Source organism: Lynx canadensis, chromosome C1 (assembly GCF_007474595.2).
Source record: "Lynx canadensis isolate LIC74 chromosome C1, mLynCan4.pri.v2, whole genome shotgun sequence".
NCBI classification, from domain to species: Eukaryota; Metazoa; Chordata; class Mammalia; order Carnivora; family Felidae; genus Lynx; species Lynx canadensis.
The window spans coordinates 206,997,455-207,008,884 of record NC_044310.1 but is presented as its reverse complement, the minus strand read 5'-3'; the positions used below and the strand labels follow the sequence as shown (position 1 = coordinate 207,008,884).

General features: G+C 44.7%; 1 protein-coding gene across 1 annotated transcript in view; it reads left to right on the top strand.

Moving 5' to 3' along the window:
• Positions 1–11,430, top strand: part of SERPINE2 (serpin family E member 2) — a 62,635-nt gene that overhangs the window by 23,783 nt on the left and 27,422 nt on the right. The gene's annotated exons all lie outside the window — the stretch shown is intronic.

The following is an 11,430-nucleotide window of genomic DNA, read 5'->3' as shown; positions in this document are numbered from 1 at the left end:
TCGGGGGGGGGGGGGGGGGGTTCGGGGGGGGGGGCCAGGCAGCAGGTGGAGAGGGCAGAGCCGGGTCATGTCAGCCCTGGCTCCCTGCTGCCGCTTCGTGGGAAGGCTGTCAGGGGCGCCCCGAGGACACGCAGCCCGGGGCGGCTGTGGAGGAATAAGTGCTGGTGACCGGGCCAGTGGAAATGCCTCCCCGCTGCTCTGGGCAGGAAGCTCAGTGTAGCGGGGGCGCCACTCCCCCCCCCCCCCCCCGGCCTCCAGAAGGTCTTCATGATGGGCAATACCCGTGAACCTGATTTGATGAGGTGGACTGACAGCCCCAAGCTTCGGCCACCGTCGCACAAAGCTTCCCCTCTGGGATTCACAGAAGGGAACCTGCTGGATTCCCTCCTCTCCCACGCGGCAAAGACTCGGGTCGACCATTCCGGGGAGACCAGCTGTGACCGTCGGTGTCGGTACAGTTGTCGCTTTGAGAGGGACCAGCCTGGGACTGCAGGCCGAAGCCTTGATGCTAAATCAAGGCTGGTCGACGGTGTCCTTGTGTGACGCAGCGTGGAGGAGAGTGGGAAGGAGTGTTCCAGCAAGGCCCTGACGCTTGGGGCCAGACGCTTCCGCGTGGGGCCGAGTGGTCTTGCCCATGGTAGGGCGTCTAGCGACATCCCTGAGCCCGCAGCACCAGGAACACCCCCTCCCGGTTGTGACCGCCAAAAATGTCTCCCCACCTTGCCAGATGTCCCCTGGGGGGCAGTGTCACCGCCCTCCCGGAGGAGAACCACAGCCCCAGAGTAACAAACGTTCTGTTCAATTCTGGGGCCTTGTAAAGCTGTGGTCACTTGTTTGCTCCCAGTATCTGACGGCTCAAGCACAGGACAGAGAGTTAGAAAGAAGGCAGCGTTTCTCCACATTTTCCTCGGTTGACTCTTTGAACTTCACCGCGGGAGGCAGCATGACCTATTGGCTAAGTGTGTGGGTTTTCAGACACGTCTTCACCACGTGCCCTCTGGGCAGGTTGTTTACTTTTCCTGGGCTTCTATTTTTGTTACCTGTAACGTATAAATACTAATGCCTACCTAAGTTGAGGATTCAGCTAGATGTTGGATATATAAAATGCGAGGTTCGTTGTCTTGCCTTACGGTAGACATTCAAGGAATGACAGCAATTATCGTTGAGCGCTTACGAATGTACTCTCCATAAGTTTTAAGCAAATTGGATTTTTTTTTCAAGTTAGCAATAACAGTTGCTGCTGCTACTTAAAATAGTGATAGGAACAGCTAATTACCATGGAGCGACAATGTAATTCACGAATACTGAGTCCCTGCTATATACCAGGTACTATGGTAAACAGGGAATAAGAAAACTAATAAACTGTAGTCCCTGCCTTTAAATATCTAATATGTAGGTTTAGCTGTATATAAACGTGTCAAATCGGGTTCGTCAAAATGGAGCCATCGCTTACTGAAATGGCTCCACGTGAAATGGCCTCTGGCTTGGAATGGGGTATAACACTCATCTGTGTATATAAAGGGATCCCACTATGTTGTTCCTCAACTATTTCTCCTTTTCCAATAACTACTATTTTTTATTCAGGCTTTTATGATCCTGTGATTTAACCGCTGTCGTGCGCTCTTTTCTGCTCCCCCTTCCTACACATTTAAGCTGATCTAAGTTCCCACTGCCGTGGTTTTATAAACAGAAAAAGGGACGCTTGTTTCAAGTGATGTGTTCACCATAAAAATTTTGAAAAATACAGAACAGTGTAAAGGGTAATAAACTGTCCTCCTATTCCCACCATCAGAATGATTATGTAGCTAATGTTTTGATATCCATCTTTCTAGTCTTTATGCCTGTGTCTTATTTTTACATAGCTTATCATATCATAGTTTTCCTTTTTTCAATGAGAATATATCCAGAATGTATTTCCATATCTTTAAATTTTCTTCCAAGATAGTTTCTTAGCAGCTGGATGAATGTCATGGACCGACCCTGTGCTCTCCCACACGTCGCCCCTGGGCCAAGGAGAAAGCGAAAATGATTCATTGAGGAAGTGCTCTGGGGTGAGACAGCACGACAGGCGGGGAGGTGGGAATTAGAAAGGAAGCAGCCAATCGGGGTGAAGCCCCGCAGCCCAATCCCATGGGGAGCTCTGGAGAATCAACTTCACCTTCACGTGGTCTCTGCCACCCGAAGGTAAAGGAGCTAAGCTTTCCTACTCCTGGGTCAGTATTTAGTGGCTGTTGGCCTCCAGCAGGGTCAGGGAATGGTGTATGTGAACTCCAAGCCATGTAAGACCCGCTAAGAAAATGGATTCCAACTCACAGCAGCAATCCTGTGAGGGTAACAGGTGCAAATATTAGCACACAAATCTGATAAAAGGTAGGTTGCAGTAATCATTGTTACTGCGATTATTTCTTGCAAAGAATATTGCAGTAATCCCACTAGAAATAACTCCACAGTGAACATTTTTAGGGCCAAATCTATTTGATTATTACCGTAGGGTGGCTCCATAACAAGGGTATCACTATTCTGACAGGTATATACGTTTTTAAGATGATGCATACCCAAATTGCTTTTTTAGGAAGTTGTTTTTTATTTTTCTTTAATCCATTTACACTAACAACACCTACTGATCCGTTTTTTGCTAGCAACAACCCAGAGAGCATTGATTTCTCATCTATGAATTGGGGACCTATAGACAACATTAGAGTTATTCTCAGGGTTCAGAAAAGTCATGTCCATGGAGCCTTGAGTACAGACTGAATGAATAATACCTCAAAATACGGTTTTTTGAAATGTGTCCAGATGCCGTTATAGATAAAAAGAATTTGCATTTTTTCAGAGTGTGTATCGATTCATGGTAGTTTTTATCATGTATTTTCACAATTACTAAAAGTATGATTAGTTGTGAAGTATCTGTAATACTTGTTGATGTCTAGAGAAGGTGCTACCTTGTTTTAAAGATTGAGAAGTACACTGGTCAATATCACTGTAACATCTTGGGTCCCCCCGCTGCCCGCCCGCCCTTGTTGTCATTTAGGAAATCACCCATTTGAACTGTTGCATCTTAAAAATGTGTTACTGAGAAAGTCTGTAGGACTTGATACCGTAAGTGAAACGGATTTAGTGACCTAAGACAACAGACCGAAAAACCTCTCTTGGAACCATTAAACGTTTTTTGGAACGTACCCACCTCTACTCCCATCATAACCGAATCCCTTCATTCTCTTATGGAGACATGGAAAACACACTTAGCGTGGTCTTACCCTGTCTTAAAATAATCTAAGGAAATCTTACAGATACAGACGGGGCTACGTCAAGGTGGAAGTATTGTGTTTGACCCATTTTCTTAGCTTGATCATTGAGACTCTTTTAAGTAGCCATTGAAATAAAAACCAGAGACTATCTCAGGTCTTGAGCAAAGAGGAAGACCAGGGAAGAAGAACCAACATTCACTGGGTACCACTGTGAGGTGGACCCTGTGCTAGTTACTGTCTGTCTCTGTTCGTGTTCATGGAATTTCCACGACCGCCGCTGGAATTTGATTTGTAATAAATAGAGTGCAGAGGAAAAAGCTGAGATTGGTAAAGATTGTGACTTGCCTTGGATCTCTTGGTTAGTGGATGATAAAATTGGAATTTGAAACTTAGATGAATTTCCCCTGACTCTTAGAGGAAAACGGAATAAATGTCTCATGATCTTGTATTCTGAGGGAGAGACAACGAACAAAGCCCCAGTTGCCTTCTTCCTCCTGGCCTCCCCCTTTTACCCCAAAAGGGATTTCGGAATGAATGATACGTATACTAAAGGCACTTGGATGTCAGAGTGTACTTAACAAAATGTGTCTCTTCATTGAAGGAACCTTTTAGACATTGTTGCCATACATTTCAGCTCTGAGAATTTTGCTCCTGAGCATTTTTAGGTTCCTTTTGGCTAAATTAATCAGTGTCATAGATCAACCATGCACTTTGAAGTCTGATAAAAATTTAAGGAAAAAATCCTAAGAGGTCTGTAAGCCTCCCTCAGTAACCTGAAAGAACATTTTAAAACCACCAAGCTCTGTCACTTTGATCGGTTGGCATTTCCTGTTTCTTCCCTTAAGTTGTAAAGGTGCTGACTCATTCTGCTAACACTCTGTGTACTTCCCAAGGGTATCAAGATGCACTTTACAGTTTTGCTTGTTCATCTGATTTTCTATCTTAAGAGAACGTGGTAGGTATTAGGAAAATGAAGACAGGTTTTGATGGAATCTATTGCAATAATGTTTGCAGAAGTCTGAGAGGCCAGAATCATCCTCTTGCATTTATGGGACCATATTTGAGCCTTAACCTCAATTATTGGTGCATGACAGCCACTGTCACTTTGCAGATACAGCCCTGATCACTGTGGGCCAACTCCTGAGGTGTCTAGAATGCCTCTTGCCAAACACCCTTAAGAGTTAGACCCTTGCCTGTTGGCAGAGTATTGGGGGCAGCATTGGGGCCTGACTGCTGGGGAGCACAGTCCTACGTAAGGCCACGTGGACGTCTCTGGCAGCCCAGCACTTTTCCTTCGCTCTTGGAAGACTCTGGGAAGCCCGGTCCAGAAAAACTGGCGGGAGATGTTACAATTCCATACAATCTGATGTGCAGCTTTTCTCTATAGCCCTTGTAGAAGAAATGGTTGGTCCGAAGGCAAAACAATAAGGGGCCTTGGTTCTAAGAATCAAGAAACTGCAAACACAGAAACCAGAAGGACGTCTGCAGCTTCCCATTCCTTGAGAAATGTCAGCTTTCATGGAGAGGAGGGGCTGGTGGTTACCCCTTTCCACCTGAGATACCCTGGGGGACTCTCCTTGTCATGCTGGATGCCACTTGTTCACTCCAGGCACTCGCATTGTTTGGTTCCCAGAAGCCATCAGGTTGGGTTTGATCCAGGAGACTAACTGCCTTCACAAGAGGGTGATCCATTTTGATTGTCCCAGCCCCGCTTGAAATGCCCGTCTCTCCCCCCCATCTTTCCTCACCCACTGTTCCTCCGTGGGCTCTGTGGCCACGCGGGGCAAACTAGGTCACAGGTAAGCGGTCTCTCTTTCATAATTTGAACGTTAACATTTGGATATAGTCCAGGGAGTGCTGTCAGTAGATTCGGGTTTTTCCACATTGCCCAGGATTCTCAGTTTATTTGGAGTTGATTCGGTGAGGATACTCAGATGGTCTCTAAATACTCTCGCTCGCCAAGAGGAACCAGAGCTCCGTTGAGAAGTGGCTGATTCTACCTGGGGCAGGAAGGGTGCAGAATGGGCCTGCAATATCTTGTCAAAGCAGAAAACAAGGAAGCTGTTGGGACTGTGAGGTCCTATGAAAGGCTCAGGTGCTCAACCTGACGAGGCTCATTCTGAGCATCAGAGAAAAAGAATAAAATTTCAGTGGATCAAGATCCTTAGAATATGTTGAAAAGCATAAGTTCACAATTATACTTAGCAAACAAACAAGACCCCTCCTCTGGTCGGCTCTGAGATGCAGGGTAACCAATTCATCATTTAAAGAACGATCTAAGGGGTGAATCCAGCATTCATCCTGCCTTTGCTCTACAAGCTGAACCTCAGGATACCGAATTTGGAATGGAAAATGTCTTTTTATAGAAGTACCCAGCTAATAAAGTTAGCACTACAATAGCATCATTTGGCAACCCCTAATGAAACAATGCACTTAGACGATGATCACCAGCAGCTTCTAACCTCACAAAAAAGAGCCATGTGGCCACTTTCTCCTCCTGCTTACAACACCCCTGTGCGACAATCTTGCAAAAAAAAAAAAAAAAACAGAAACAAAAACTGATCAGCCTCTAGAGTAGAAGTGGCAAACCTTCTGTAAAGGGCCAGGTAGATGTTTCTGGCTTTGCTGGCCCAACAGTCCGTGTTGCAACTGGGCAACTCTTTTCAACTTGCTGCAGGAGCTCAGTGCAGCCATAGACAAAACGTGTGGCCAGCTCAGGCGCAGGAGTTTGCAGACCCCTGCTCTAGGTCTAACTACAAAACTTACAGGAAGTACAGAAGACAGAGGAACCTGTCAAGCAGCGTCACACGAATGCCGTTAGCAAAATCGAGACTGTGGGGAGACTCTACCGAAGACCCCCGGTTTCTTCAACAAAAAAAAGTTCAGAGGAAAAAGTTAATAAAGCAACTGGGGTTAAGATTTTTTAAAAGGCAAGAGATCTGTCAACCTGTTGTAATGTGTGGAGTTTATTTAGATCCCGATTCAAATAAACTATAAAAAAAAAATTGAACACTGGCTAGATACTAACATAATAGTCACTAATTTTTGAGTGGGACAATGGTACTGTGTATATATACACATGTATTCCCTAGGTCTGGAGTATATGTTGAAGGTATTTTGAATACGATGGTGTCCAGAATTGGCTTCAAAACAGTTGTCGATTTTAGAAGAAATAAAATAAGCCATGAGTTGATCACCATTTTCTCTGGGTGTTGGGTACTAGGGATTTACATTATTTTTCATATATTTGAAATCTTTCATGCCCTGAAGATTTTGGTCCATACCTGTTATAAAAATACATCGCTTGAAACATATTTTAGAGAATGAGAAGGGGTAGAATGCTTGCCGTTTATTAGATGCCCCTGGGGCCTCCTAAAACAGATGTGAATCCTCTGGCTAAGAATGGGAGCCAGAAGAGTCTTCTAGTATTTTCCCCCCGAAACTGTTTGTGTACATCTTATTTGTTACGCTAAATAGAGCTGACAGATCTCATATGATTTCTCATTTGAGCTGACAGATACTATTTTATTTATCTTTTGCTCAGGTATTGTATGTAAGGTAGGTTTTATTTTGTAAAAAAAAAAAAAAAAAAAAAGACTGTTAGGTTGAAAATAAGCTTCGTGTTCTGTGACCGGCTGGGTGAATCTGCCATTGCTTAATCAGGGAGCACTCATTCACTGCAGGGGTCTGGCTACAAGCGCTTTTTCACAGCCTGGAGAAGTGATGTAAGAGGTGGTGGCCAGTGGGAACCAGTAGACTGTGCAGCTGGGCACATAGGAAACCCACACCCAGCCCCTAGAGGTGGTCACTACATAGGCCAGATGCTCGCCATGGGAATGAGGGCCCAGGGTCCTATTCATTTTCCTTTTTCCTGAGAACAGCTCTAAATCTAGATTGTAGGTGATACCTTCTAACTCACAGTTGCTTAAAATGCTTTCAAAGTGCCTTTTATTCCGCACCAAACACTGGAACAGCTGGATTAGTCCCACGAGTCAACCTTTGACTTAGTGACGACCGCCGGGAAGGCCCTACGTAAGACCCTGTGGACATGCAGGCCCCTGGCCCTGCTTTCTGTGAGCTTCCGGTCTCGTGGGGGGTGGGGGGCCTACTTGGAAAACAAAATGAAAGGTGCGGATAGGAAATCCTGTGGAAATTCAGAGAAGGGGGAGAACAGACCCATCTGGGGCAATCAGGGGAAGCCTCCCACAGGCCACGGAAGGAGTTGGGGGTGGGGGGCAATGGCTGTCACCAGGTGGAGAGCAAGGAAGAGAAGAAAGACATGAGCATGGGCAAGGCCAAGGCCAAGACCTTTAAGAGGAAAGCTGGTGGACTTCACCGCCCAGTGGCTTCTCCATAATCCGCCTACAGAGGATTTTTCAGGCCAAGATAATATTCTGAACAGTCAGGTGAACGTAGGCAGCAAATAGATGAGAATATGGCACTGACACTGTGCAGGGGGTTGGGGAATCGAGGTGCAGATATGAGCATCGCCAGTGTGGACGTGATGGTCGAAGCCACGACGTCTGTGGACGGTCGGTTTCTCTGATGTCCACCCCTACTCGGGGAGACTTTGCTGCATGTACGGATGCACAATGAGTCCGACATTTGTAAAAACCAGCTTATTTACTTCACTCAGTCTCACTTAAAGCTCAAAGCAGTACCCAATTGCAGTAAAACCTTGGTTTGCGACCATAATTCATTCCAGATACATGCCTGTAATCCAAGGCACTCGCATATCAAAGCAAATTTCGCGAACCATTGGCTCAGCTGTGCTCACGTGACATTCAGCATCACGTACTACTTGGATTGCGAGACATGGCTCGTTTATCAAGTTACAATTTATTAGAAACGTTTGCTCGTCTTGTGGAACTCTCGCAGAACCAGTTATTCACTATCCACGGTTTTACTGTACTTTCAAAACATCCCTGACCCTGGAAAGGAAAGATTTGGAGTGAGAGAAACTAGAAGTAGGTGGGAAAAGAGAAGCCCACATTTGAAATGATATGGCTGGGCTGTTGGCTTTATTTATAGGTTTATGATCTCCCTCTAAAGATGGCCTAAACCAGATTCTTGGTTTTTTGTTGTGTTGTGTTGTTTTTAGTGTTATGAAAAGAGTACTCAAGAAATGGAGACATTTAAACAGATTTCTGACCTTCCATACCGATGCTATGTAATACATTTGGGCAACAGCTTTATTCTTTCTCCCTTACTTGAAAGCTTGCAGTGTAATTTCTCTTACAAATAAACAGGAGGTTACTGTGTTCTTTCCATAAGGAGACGCTGCTTGTCGTAGAGAGTAAGCATTTTACAGCCTGATTAAGTTCAGCGGTTAGTTCATGTAAAAGATGGTCTATTTGGACATGAATCTCTATCAGCTAAGAATTTTATAAGCCAAAGTGATTTATGGGTCAGCACCTCCTCTCCTGGCTACTGAACTTTGGAGAGGAGTGAAAACTCAGTCTCAGACGTGTACGTAAGCCAGGTAAGCTTAAACGAGGGAGCATTTAGCCTCAGAAACTGAGGCCAAGAAGAAGTTATGCCCAGAACATCAATCAAAAATAGCTCTTATTCCAAGTCCTGCACAGCTCTGACACTGTCCCAGGACACTGTTATGAAACCGCACATAGACATCTCTCAAAAACGTCCCAAATCCCAGAAACCCAAGAAAAACACTCATGGCAGCCGTCCCCCACTTCATAATGAAGCTCTTCTTCTAGCAGAAAGTCATAACCAAGCAAAATTCTGCCAAATAAGATGGCTATTTATTTGGGAGACTGTCCTTGCTGACTCCAAGGCATTGGAGCTGTTAAATATTTTTCTCTCTTACTGATCCTTTCTACCTGTTTTACAGCCGTCTACATAAATTGTAATATGCGGGTGAATCAACTTTAAGCTACCAGAGGCAAAAGCAATTTGAGGTCCTTGATGAGTGTGCAGATTCAAATATTTATTCAAGCCTTTGCCAATCCAGGAGGATTTCTTTGGGAGGCTTGGGGAGTAGAGATTAGGCACACTGAAGGTAACGTCAGAATAGACTATAACGGAAGAGTCAACAATTGAGATTGATGAAGTTGGTGCCAGTTACGAGATTTGACCATTTGTGACAAAGAGTGTACAGATCATGGTGTACTTGGAAAGGCTTTGCGGTATATTAAGTTTTAAAGAGGAGATTTTTGGGGCACCCGGGTGGCTCAGTCGGTTGAGTGTCTGACTTTGGCTCAGGTCATGATCTCGCAGTCTGTGAGTTCAAGCCCCGCATCGGGCTCTGTGCTGACAGCTCAGAGCCTGGAGCCTGCTTCTGTGTCTCCCTCTCTCTGTGCCCCTCCCCTGCTTTCTCTCTCTCTCTCTCTCTCTCTCTCTCTCTCTCTCTCTCTCTCTTTCTCTCAAAAATAAAATTAAAAAAACAATTAAAAAAATAAAGAGGAGATTTATTTCCAGAAAGAAGGCAGGGAGGGAGGACAGGAGGACACAGTGTCTAATTTTTAGATGAAATGAGTAAAGCCTCCGTAGTCAGCATTTGGAAGCTCTCCAGCGTCCAACAGGCTGAGAGAAACTCAGGGGATTGTCGTGGCATTAGAGCCAGTCCTAGGTGCCAAAGTCAAAATAGGCCACGCTGGCCATAGGAAAGCCCCAAGTAGGAGCGTATGTAGGTCACTTACATGTTTTGAATTTAGACAGGCTGTCTTAACACAATTATTTTACAATTAAGCCCTGGAGAAACTCTCAAGTGTTCTAAATTTTTAAAAACATGATCGTTTCACAATATATGAGAAAATTGCAACATCCCCTCGAATGATGGTCTTAGTGGTTCACCTCGTGGGCCTGGGTGAGGTTTGGGGGTGCAGGTGCCGAAGTCTGCTTTTGATGGCAGTCCTGTCCCCAAACCAGTGAATTTCACTCTCCTTGGAAAGTGTTTGGAGCTCACAGGCTCAGGACTAAACACGATCACTGTCGTAGGCACATTCAGTAGACATTATTTTGGTGCAATAAAAAACAATTAGCAAAAATAGAAAGTATATAAGCCATCAGGTTTAACCCCACGTGTATTTATTGAACATCTACTATGTCCTGGAGTGGGAAGCAAGGACAGATGCGTCCAAAGGAAGACAAGGAAACACCCAATGCCAGCTCTGCCTAATGCTCCAGGGACCCTCTGTCTGGAGCACACAGACCTTATTCCCCTCCACTCCAAGGCCTCCATCTCCTAAAAGGCCCCCCTCTCTTTCTTGTTCTCTGCAGACATCCCCAACCTCTCACACGTAAATGCACGTGACAGGAGGACAAATTGGCTTCTCGGCAAGCTTGGGTCTCCAAGGCAGGAATCAAATTAGCCACATCCCAAATTCTGCTTTTGTTTGGCCGACTTCCTCTGTTAAGTCCTCATTTAAAATGAAAGTATTTGCTTTTCCATAAACACATGTAAATTTCCTACCTCTTACTTGTCACAGCCAAAGGGAGCTCAGTGAGTGGTAATCAAGGAAGAACTCGTATTTCCAACAAATCACTGTAATTGAGAGTATCTGTGTAAACAGTGCCATTCTCACAATTGATATATTTACCAATTGTTCTGCCTTATTGTAGATTTAAGGGTGTCACTTAAATTTGTTTTTATTTCTAAGTGTTTATTTATTTTGAGAGAGAGAGAGAGAGAGAGAGAAAACGTGAGCAGGGGAGGGACAGAGAGAGGGAGAGAGAGAATCCCAAGCAGGCTCTGTCAGCACAGAGCCTGATGTGGGGTTTGATCTTTCAAAACATGAGATCATGACCTAAGCCAAGATCAAGAGTTGGACACTTAACCCACTGAGCTACCCAGGTGCCCCATAAATTTATTTTAATTAGCAATCCTTTAACAAATAACATGCTTATGGTAAAAAACAAACAAACAATAATAATAATAAATAAAAAGTTTAAAAAATTAAAACAAGGACATATGGTTATAAAGTAATCATAGTGACCCAAGGGATTCACTCCCTTTTTTAAACCCTCCCGTGGTTTCTTGTGACTTTGTTTTTTTTTTTAATATAAAATTTATTGTCAAGTTGGTTTCCATACAACACCCGGTGCTCATCCCAACAGGTGCCCTCCTCAATGCCCATCACCTCTTGTGACCGTAGAATGAAATCCAAGAGCCATACATCCTAGGGTCTATGGGCCTTTGGGGATGTGGGCCCTCTTCCTCCTC